Genomic DNA, 9,844 nt, shown 5'->3' with positions numbered 1-9,844 from the left:
TATCCACAGTTCTATAGTCCTTTGGGCATAGTTCCAAATTGCGCTTTTTGGATGGGTGGATCTTTTCATAACTCCACCAATAGTGGATTAGCATCCCAGCTTTCCACATCCCTTCCAACATTCAATATTTCCCATTTTTGTTATATTTGCCACTGAAGTATGATATGATACCTCAGAATTGTTTTAATTTGCATTTCTCTGATCAATATTGAGCTAGAGCATTTTTTTTCTTATTTTTATAGACAGCTTGAATTTTTGTCTGAAAACTCCTTTGACCATTTATCAATTTGGGAATGATTTGTATTTTTATAAATTTGACTAAGTTCTCTATATATTTGAGAAATGAGGCCTTTATCAGAAATATTTGTTGGTTAACATTAGTTTTGTTTGTGCAAAACTTTAAAATTATATAATCAAAATTATCTATTTTACATTTTATTTTACTCTCCATTTCTTCATTGGACCTAAATGCTTCCTCTGCCCATAAAGCTGACAGAAAAATGATTCCACACTCTCTTAAGTTGCTTATGGTATCATCCTTTATGTTTAAATCATGTACTTATTTTGACCTAACTTTAGTATAACGTGTGAGATGTTGGTCTATACCTAGTTTCTGCCATACTGTTTTTACGTTTTCCCAGCCTCTTGAATACCTAACCTCCTTATCATTTCACCAATTATGTACTACTAAATTTCAGCCTTGGATTATTTACTACCTTCATTCATGGTAAAGAAAGGTGGAGAAAAATCATATAATTATTCTGACTGGATCCAGGAAAAATGTATTTTATACAACCTCAACTGAACTCACACTGTTGGTAGGTAATCTTTCTATTCCGGCTTTATCATTTCACTATCACACTCTTTCTAGTAACTCTTCCAACTCTTTTCATCCCTCCTCCAACTTCCAGAATTTCCTCTCTCCTACCTTCACAACTGAGAATCTTGCCTCATATTTGCTGATAAACTTAGGGCCATTCAACTTGAGCTCCTCCACTCTTCCCCATCTTATATCACTCATATGCTTCTTGTCACTATATCCTTCTTCACATTTACCTTACTTTAAGAGGAGGTCTTATACCTTACCAAGTACAACTCCCTCTGCCTTCTCAAGTATGTCTATTTTTTTCTCCCCATTATGAGCTTCTTTAAGGACAAAGACTGTCTTTTGTCTCTTTCTGTAGCCCAAGCATTTAGCACAGTACCTGGCATGTAGCAGGCACTTAATAAATAAAAATGCTACTTGAATAGTTAAAAAAAAAATGCAGCAGCCAAGGGATACAAGAAAATGACAACAGAATGACTGTTAAGAGATTTTTTTCTCAAAGTAAACAATGAGATAAGGGTGAAAGTCGGAGGCAGATAGAGTGATGTTGGAAAACATCACAAACTAAATTTTGTGGGACTAAATTACTGAATGGGATAACATGTGAAAGGATAGAGAGAAGAAGAGAATATGTGATGAACCCTAATCAAGTCAAAGTTTAACAATGAAAACAACTTCTCTAGTCTCTCAGGAAGAAGAAAGGCTGCAGGAGCATAGGTTAGGAGGCAAAGCAAGAGACTGAATCACTGGGAAAGAAAAGAGGAAATATTTCATTGGATAAAGGATTACCACTGATTAACATCCCCATTGGGGGAAGAGAGATATCCTATAAAAGGAGATGGGGACCTTATAATGCATATAATCAGCAGAGATTTGTTGTCAGAAGAAGGAGAGTCAGAGCTCCTGGGGACAACTGACATTCTGAAGACTGAGAGGGCATTCACCCAGGAAAGTAGATTTCATGTCATGAGGCATGGGGAGAACAAAGGTTAATAATGAACAATATAATAGACAAAGGAAAATTCCTACTTTCTAATAATATCCTTTCTATCACTTGTAGGAAGTGACATTTTTAAAAGTGAGTCATAACTGAAAACTTTTATATCTCCTTTTACTCCCTGCCCCCACACATATACTGAATTCCCTTTTGTTTCATCTTTTTGGGGGGGGGGGCAGGGCTGGGCAATGAGAGTTAAGTGACTTGCCCAGGGTCACACAACTAGTAAGTGTCAAGTATCTGAGGTCAGATTTGAATTCAGGTCCTCCTGAATCCAGGGCCAGAGCTTTATCCACTGTGCCACCTAGCTGCCCCCTGAATTCCCTTTTGAAAAATCTTAAAAACTCAAATGTAGCTTATGGTTATATTGCTACAATTGTGGGTAAACAAATCTTTAGGTTTTAAACAAGTAGTCAAAGGAACAACATATGTCTGCTATAGGAGAGCCCAGCAGAAAACTTTGAAACAAATAAAGAATAAAAGATATATAAAGATGGATAGTGTATATCAGTGGGCTGTTTGTTGTTGTTTAGTCATTTTTCATTCATGTCTGACTGTGACCTCATTTCATTCATATCTGACTCTTTGTGACCCCTTTTGGAGGTTTTCTTGGCAAAGATACTGGAGTGGTTTGTCATTTCTTTCTTCAGATCTTGGAGTGGTTTACTTTTTTTATTTTCCAGCACATTTTATGTATGTGCAAACTGAGGCAAGGCAAACAGAGTTAAATGACTTACCCAGTCTGAGGTAAGTGTCTGAGATCAGATTTTATGGTTTTGCTTGTTTGTTTGTTTGTTTGTTTTTGGGGGCAGGGCAATGAGGGTTAAGTTACTTGCCCAGGGTTACACAGCTAGTAACTGTCAATTGTCTGAGCTCATATTTGAAATCAGGTCCTCCTGAATGCAGGGCCAGTGCTTTATCCACTGCTCCACCTAGCTGCCCCCTGAGGTCACATTTTAACTTAGGGAAATGAGTCTTCCAGACTTCCATCCCAACAGTCTATCCATTGCACTATCTATCTGCCCTCATCAGTAGGCTTCAGTGTTATTAATAATGATGAGTTGCATAAAATAAATGATGTAAAGATAATATCTAGAAAAATGTATAATAAGGAAAAGTGATCAGCTGAAAAATATACCAAAAGCAATAAAATACTGCACTGATAAGCAAAGATTAAAGGACCTAGAAGGAACATCTTATTTCTAAACAATTAATATGATTTGCCTCCTTTTACAGTGAGTTTTTCCCCATGGATTCTCCTGAATCACAGCATCACCTTTAAGGCTTGAATTCCGTCAGGAGGGAAATGAACTAAGAGAAGTGAGTAAAAAATGGCTGAGATTTCAGAGCTGAGACTTATTTTTAATAGGAAAAAGAAGGAACAGTGCCTATCTGACATTCAGAACTTTATAAAATTGAAGAAATAGCAAAAATATTTTGGGAATCATCTTGTCCAACCTTTCTCATTTTACCAATAAAGAAATTAAAGCCCAGATAAATTAGTCACAAAACTATATAGTGGCAAAGCTGGAATTAAAATATGGATCTAATCACTCTCATCCTTTGAAAAGGAGGTTAAGATAAGAACAATAACATAAGCATTTGGTAGATAGGAAAGATGGGAGGATATTCCCAATATTCATAAGTGTTTGTACTTGCAAAAAATAACTTTCCTCATGGAGATGAAAGAACATTGCCCTAAGTTTAGAAAGCACCAAGATAGGAGCATTAAAATAAATCAATCTTGACAGATCATGAAAAAGCATAATTGGCTAAATTCATATCTTTCTTTATGACCTTCTCCCACATAATCACATGTAAGGAAAATGTGAATTTGGCCAAAGGAAAACACAAAGGTTAATGGGAACAAGAAGACATTTATAATCTGAGAACAAAATTAAAAAGTATTATTCACCTATGAGAGGAAGCTGAATTATAAAAGATCAGCATTTCCTCATTTTAAATTATTTTTTGTAACCCATTGTACAAAATTTTATATATGAGGGAAATTAATTTACAATTTCAATTTAAGGTCTCCCAAATATTGCATGTTTTCATAAAGATTATTTTCCCCAAAGAACAGGTCTGTGAGGCATACTGGCAATACTACCTCTTCCTCTGACCATGGAAAAGAATTTAGAAAGAATGATAGGAAAACAAAATTGTCATTTCTTTTATATTTTCAGTCTGATGAGGCCCTTTATTTTCACCCCATAGATCTAAAAGCTTTTGCAAACCCTGCATACTTACAAATTCATAGTAGCTCAGTTAGAATGAAACCTTTTGACTTCTTCCTTCCCCCCTCTTAAATAAAAGTCCTGTCATAAGTCATTTCGTTGAGTTCTGTTTTGAGCGATAGGATGCCCTTGGCAGCCTGAAGACAAAGAGATGATGGGCCATAAATCACTGTCTCAGGGAAGGACAGATTTGGGTAAATATTGCTTCTATGAGTTCATGTTTGGGGAAAGAGCAAAACATAGGGCAAAGCATGTCCTCAGTCCCATCAACAGTAATTTAACCCAAAAAGCTGAGAAGTCAAAAGTCTGATAGCAATCGAGTAGAAAATAGGTATAATTTAAGGAAGGATTTATCACATTGGCATTAACGAAGTTCTATGCTTGAGAAAGAAAAGAGAAAGGGGTGGGGGGAAGGATGCATCATGCCCATTCAATCAAATTCAACAGCAAGTCCTAAGAACCTACTATGTGCAAGGAGTTCTACTAGATACTTGAGAATATGAAAAGAAAAAATATAATTTAAATGGTCCTTGCCCTTGAGGAGCTTAATCTCTATTTGGATGATGCAAAATAAGTTCAAGATAGAGAGAGAATACTAACAAATGGAATTTTAGAAAGGCCCTCATATGTAAGGTGTTATTGTTCAATGATTTCAGTCACGTCTAACACTTTGTGAGCCTATTGGGGGTTTTCTTGGTAAAGACACCAGAGTGGTTTGCCCTTTCCTTCTCCAGCTAATCTTACAATTGGGAATTGAAACAAACGGGATTAAGTAACTTGCTCAGGGTCACACAGCTAGTAAGTGACTGAGGCCAGATTTGAACTCAGGATGAGGAATCTTTCTGATTCCAGGCCTAAGACTCTATCCACTACACAACCTAGCTGTCCTATATGTAAGAGTAGCACCTGAGCTATGCTATCAGTGGACTTAATTCTTCCCTAAAAAAGACAGTGATTTGTCCCGTTATTTTTATAGAAATAAAAATGGTAAGCCTGAAATGGTTGATATGCTGTCCCATGAGGTCAAGTGACAAATCATCAAAATGTATTCACAGGAATGAGAGTTCTGACTTGCAGTGAGAATTGTGACTTGCCAAGGAACACAAAGCTAGTAAATGTTAAGGGTGTGATTTTTAAACCAGTTCTTTATCCATATGCCATGTCATCTCTTTCCTTATTCTCTGAGTAGAGCCACAGTAGAAGACTCTTCTACTCTTTTATGCAGAATCATGTCCTTTTACTCACATCAAGCATCCCTGCTATTATTCACATTTCTGGAATTGGGCTCATTATCTCTTAACCTATAAGTCTTAAGTTAATAAACAAAATTATTTTCTTCTTCTAGACATCTCAATCATATATTACTTTGGCCATTGTAATTATGAAATTAATAATAATAATAAACACTACCTTCAATATACAAAGAAAAAAACATGATTCTGTATAAAGCTATGAAGTTCTATCATGTAAACTTTCTTTTACAAAGTGCATTTGAAATTGAAGAAGTAGTAATAAAACTGCACTTTTTAAATCCCCTTCTGAATTTTTCTTCCATATATTGTTAATGTTTTATTGATGTACTTTTCTTTTTTGTATCTCTATCACTACTTTCAGAACCCACTACTTCACAAACTCTCCCCATCATCATCATATAACTCCTAGCTTCAAGCACTGAAGTATTTACTGAGCAATACAAAATATCAGACATAAATTAAGAGGAAAGCTCAAAGACATTTTCCAATGGAAACATCATTGTTCTCTGCTAACAGCTTTATCTTCCCAGTACAAATCTCTTGTATTTCTGTTTTATTGTGTTTTACCAGCCTACATCATTCAGCTGATGTCAAAGGGGAAAGGTTACCTCTATATCTGTGTGGACACCACCCTTTACCATTGACAGTATTTATATCAACTAGAAAGCAATCTCTTCCTATGGAGTTAATATCCACACATTTCTTAGACAACAGTTAATTTAATTTCAGAAATAAGTGCTTTGGTGTCCTCATCTGAAAAATGGGAATGATTACACTGAGGTCCCTCATGGGGATATCATTAGAATTAACTACTTCATCATGAGGAAGTATAAACGGTTGCTCATTCCATGGTGCATTCATTCATTATTTTGTTTCTTTCTCTAGGCCAATTTACACAGTATGTTTGCTTTAGAAAATAGCCTTAAACACTTAAAAGAGATAGCCTCTAACTGGAGAGCAATCTACCCCTGATCTAAGAGTAAAATTAGTTTCATTGATTCTTTTTCTGAGATTGTGAAATATAAAATAGCAGAGAGACAACCAATAATCAGAAACCACAGAGGGCAGAATATAGCTGCTGTGACTGTGCCTAGTCAAGACAAGGAGAAAACTGTGTAAAGGAGACCATTCTTTACCTACTAGCACAGGAGGGATGTTATGGATTTATTTAGCATCCTTACAAGAAGGGCCGATCTTATAGTTATCTGTCTGACCCTGTTTTCCAGCATCTCCCTAATCTTCTTAGCTAGAGCCACTTAGTCTCTATAGGTAGGTTCAAACCCTTTCCAGCTTCTAGAAGCCATCTTTTTACTGGATAATAAAGATCCCCAAATCAGAATGTCACTAGTTCAGGTTTAAGTCAGGTTTCCTTCAGGTGCTACTTTGACCAAGTGGCCCTAGTTTAAAAAATCCTCCTCTTGCTTTTTTTTTCCTTCTTAGTTAAAAGAATCCTCTTCAAGTCTCCGTTCACATAAACAAATCTGTGTTTTGTCTCCTTTTGTTTCTAAGTCCCTGCCTATGTCCAATGTATGTTATCTTAGTTCCTTTAGGACGGGGGTCATATATTATTATTTTTTTTTTTAGTGAGGCAATTGGGGTTAAGTGACTTGCCCAGGGTCACACAGCTAGTAAGTATTAAGTGTCTGAGGCCGGATTTGAACTCAGGTACTCCTGACTCCAGGGCTGGTGCTCTATCCACTGCACCACCTAGCTGCCCCAGGGGGTGCTATATTATTAATCTTTAGTTCCTAATTCTTGTAGGAATTGGAATCTGCAGCATGTCCAGCTCTGTAAGGTGAATTGGTTGCCAAGTTTGCATCTTTCTGACCCTCTTTTCTCTCCCTACCGTATGCGTTCAGATACTTATAGTGCTTAAGACTGCAGGGAGAGCATCCATGTCATTTGTTGCTTGAATGTCTCCCTGTCAGCTATCCTATTCTTACTAGTCTTTCTGGTCTTTAGGTGTCAGAAATCCCTGATCTGATCTACTTCATTAATGTCAAGTCATAGTTTTGTGTGATAATACACAAATATGTGGAGTTTGTCTTTGGGGCCCAAACATGGCCACTGCTATTTCAACCTCATTTCATGACCTTCCTTTTCCTTTTCAGTATACTTCACTCCATCTGACTTAGGGATCCTGTACCTTCATGCTACTCATTAGGTGTTCAGGACTCTCAAATGCCAGGATGCAGCCCCATGTGCCTGCCCTCCAGAAAGGCCTATTTATTCCCAATAGAAATAAAAGAAAGGGAGAATGGGGTGGTGCTTTTGAAAAGAATGGGAAATAATAACATTTAATCATAGCTTTCCTTAGTTGGTTAGTTTTCAAAAATGCTTTTATCATCCTAATTATATATCACATGCTCTTTGACAAAGTCTATATCATTAGATAGTCCTGTCAGTCACAACATTAAATGCACTTACTGTCTTTAACCACCCATTTATATCCTTATATTAATAATTCAATAATAGAGTGAGAGGAACTGAAGTGCAATGGATAAACAGTTTCCCTTGGATTCTGAAAGACCACAACTTGTGCAGCCATTCCCCAACTGATGGGCATCCTCTTGATTTCTAATTCTATGCCACCACAAAAAGAGCTACTATAATCATTTTTGTACAAATAGGTCCTTTGCACTTTTCTTTGGCCTCTTTTGGATATAGACCTTGTAGTGGTATTGCTGAATCAAAGGGCATGCACAGCTTTATAGACTGTTAGGTGTAATTCCAAATTGTTCTTCAGAATGTTTGGACTAGAATTATAATTCTACCAAAAATGCATTAGTGTCACAATTTTTCCACATCACATCTAGAATTTGTCATTTTCACTTTCTGTCATATGGGCCAATCTGATAGGTATAAGGTGGTGCCTCATAGTTGTTTTAATTTGTGTTTTTCTAATCAGTAGTGATTTAGAGGATTTTTTCATGTGACTACTGATAGCTTTGATTTCTTTTTTTTTTCAAAGAAAGGATTTTAATTTTTCTAAGGTTATTTCTTTTTTTCTTTTCTTTTCTTGGTTTTTTTTTTTTGGCAGAGCAATGAGGGTTAAGTGACTTGCCCAGGGTCACACAGCTAGTAAGTGTCAAGTCTCTGAGGCCAGATTTGAATTCAGGTCCTCCTGAATCCAGTGCCAGTGCTTTTTCCACTGGACCACCTAGCTGCCCCCTTGAGTATTTCATATTAAAAAAAAACACAACCAAAAAATTAGAGCCCCAATAAGTTTTCTATGTATCCAGTTGCTGTATCCTCAGGATGTTCCAGATGTTTCCAGGTAACTCTGTAGTTCCAGGTAACTCTCTGTAGTATCCAGAAATCTAAGGTCAAAGTCAAAGGTTGTATTTGTGATATGAAAGTGTCCAATTTCTTCTATAAGGTTTACAATCTGTTGAAGGACATGTTATTCCGGCAATGTCATTAACCTTCTTGGAGTTCTATTACTTCATCTAGATATGCCTTGTCAAGATCCCCATTCTTTATTTGCTTATCAGATTTGCTTTGAACTACTTTCACTGTTACTACTGTTATGTAAGTTAACTTTGAGACTCTGGCTGCCTCCTCCAGTATTTATGGGTCTCCCCATTTCAGAGTCATTGTCATTTTCATCTGCCTCCTCTGATTTATCATTATCATCAGAATGCAGATCTTTCATTACAGACCTTAATGGACCTTGTTGTTTGGTCTGGAATGGAGTAAAGCTGGAGCTGGAGCTTGAACTTGAACTAACTGGACTAGGTTGTCCAGATTCTCTCTTCTACAGGCAAGATTCTACAAATCTTCTGAAAGATTTGCAGGATGTCCTTCAGATTTAGAGGGCATGCTTTCCTCCATGTCAGAGTCATTGGGATCCACAATATCACCAAGGAGGGTAAAGTTGTTTTCTTCTTCTCCGATGTGTCATCTGTCATTTTTACCTTTCCCATCTTGACATGCGATTTCTCTTTTGTGGATTTTTTTTTTCTCAGAAGAATAAGTGAGCATCAGCAGTGTGACACTAGAAAAACTTTTTGTTTTGTTTTGTTTTGTTTGGGTTTTTTTGTTTTTGTTTTTGTGGGCAATGGGGGTTAAGTGACTTGCCAAGGGTCACACAGCTAGTAAGTGTCAAGTGTCTGAGGCCACATTTCAACTCAGGTCCTCCCGAATCCAGGGCTGGTGCTTTATCCACTGCGCCACCTAGATGCCACCTAGCTGCCCCCTAGAAAAACTTTTAAACAAAGCCTCCAAGCTGCTTTTTCCCCCTTTTTTTCACTGCAAGGTCCCCAGACTCTGAAACAGGCAGGTTTATACAGGGGTTGTTTTGGTCTTGCAGCTGCTCACCTGTGATGGTAAGTAAGCTGCTTTCATGTTTTGTCTCTTTTGATATGGATTTAGGTTCTTTGAAAGCCATCTTAGGACCTTTTTTATTATTATTATTTTAGTGGTTTGTTTTCTTTGGGTTTCTTAGAGCATTCTTTGGAAGATTTGTTATATTCCCTGGAAGGTTCTTTGAAGGCACTTCTATGTTCTCCTGAATCCTTAGGAGGTTTTT

At 36.9% G+C, this 9,844-nt stretch overlaps 1 pseudogene; it reads right to left on the bottom strand.

Annotated features, from left to right (window-relative positions):
- Nucleotides 1–8,566: 8,566 nt before the first annotated feature.
- On the bottom strand, nt 8,567–8,968 carry LOC122745425 (annotated as a pseudogene).
- Nucleotides 8,969–9,844: the final 876 nt, after the last annotated feature.

This window comes from Dromiciops gliroides, chromosome 3 (genome assembly GCF_019393635.1).
Source record: "Dromiciops gliroides isolate mDroGli1 chromosome 3, mDroGli1.pri, whole genome shotgun sequence".
NCBI lineage: Eukaryota > Metazoa > Chordata > Mammalia > Microbiotheria > Microbiotheriidae > Dromiciops > Dromiciops gliroides.
Note: the sequence above shows the minus strand (reverse complement) of the source record. Positions and strands in the feature narration are given on the sequence as shown.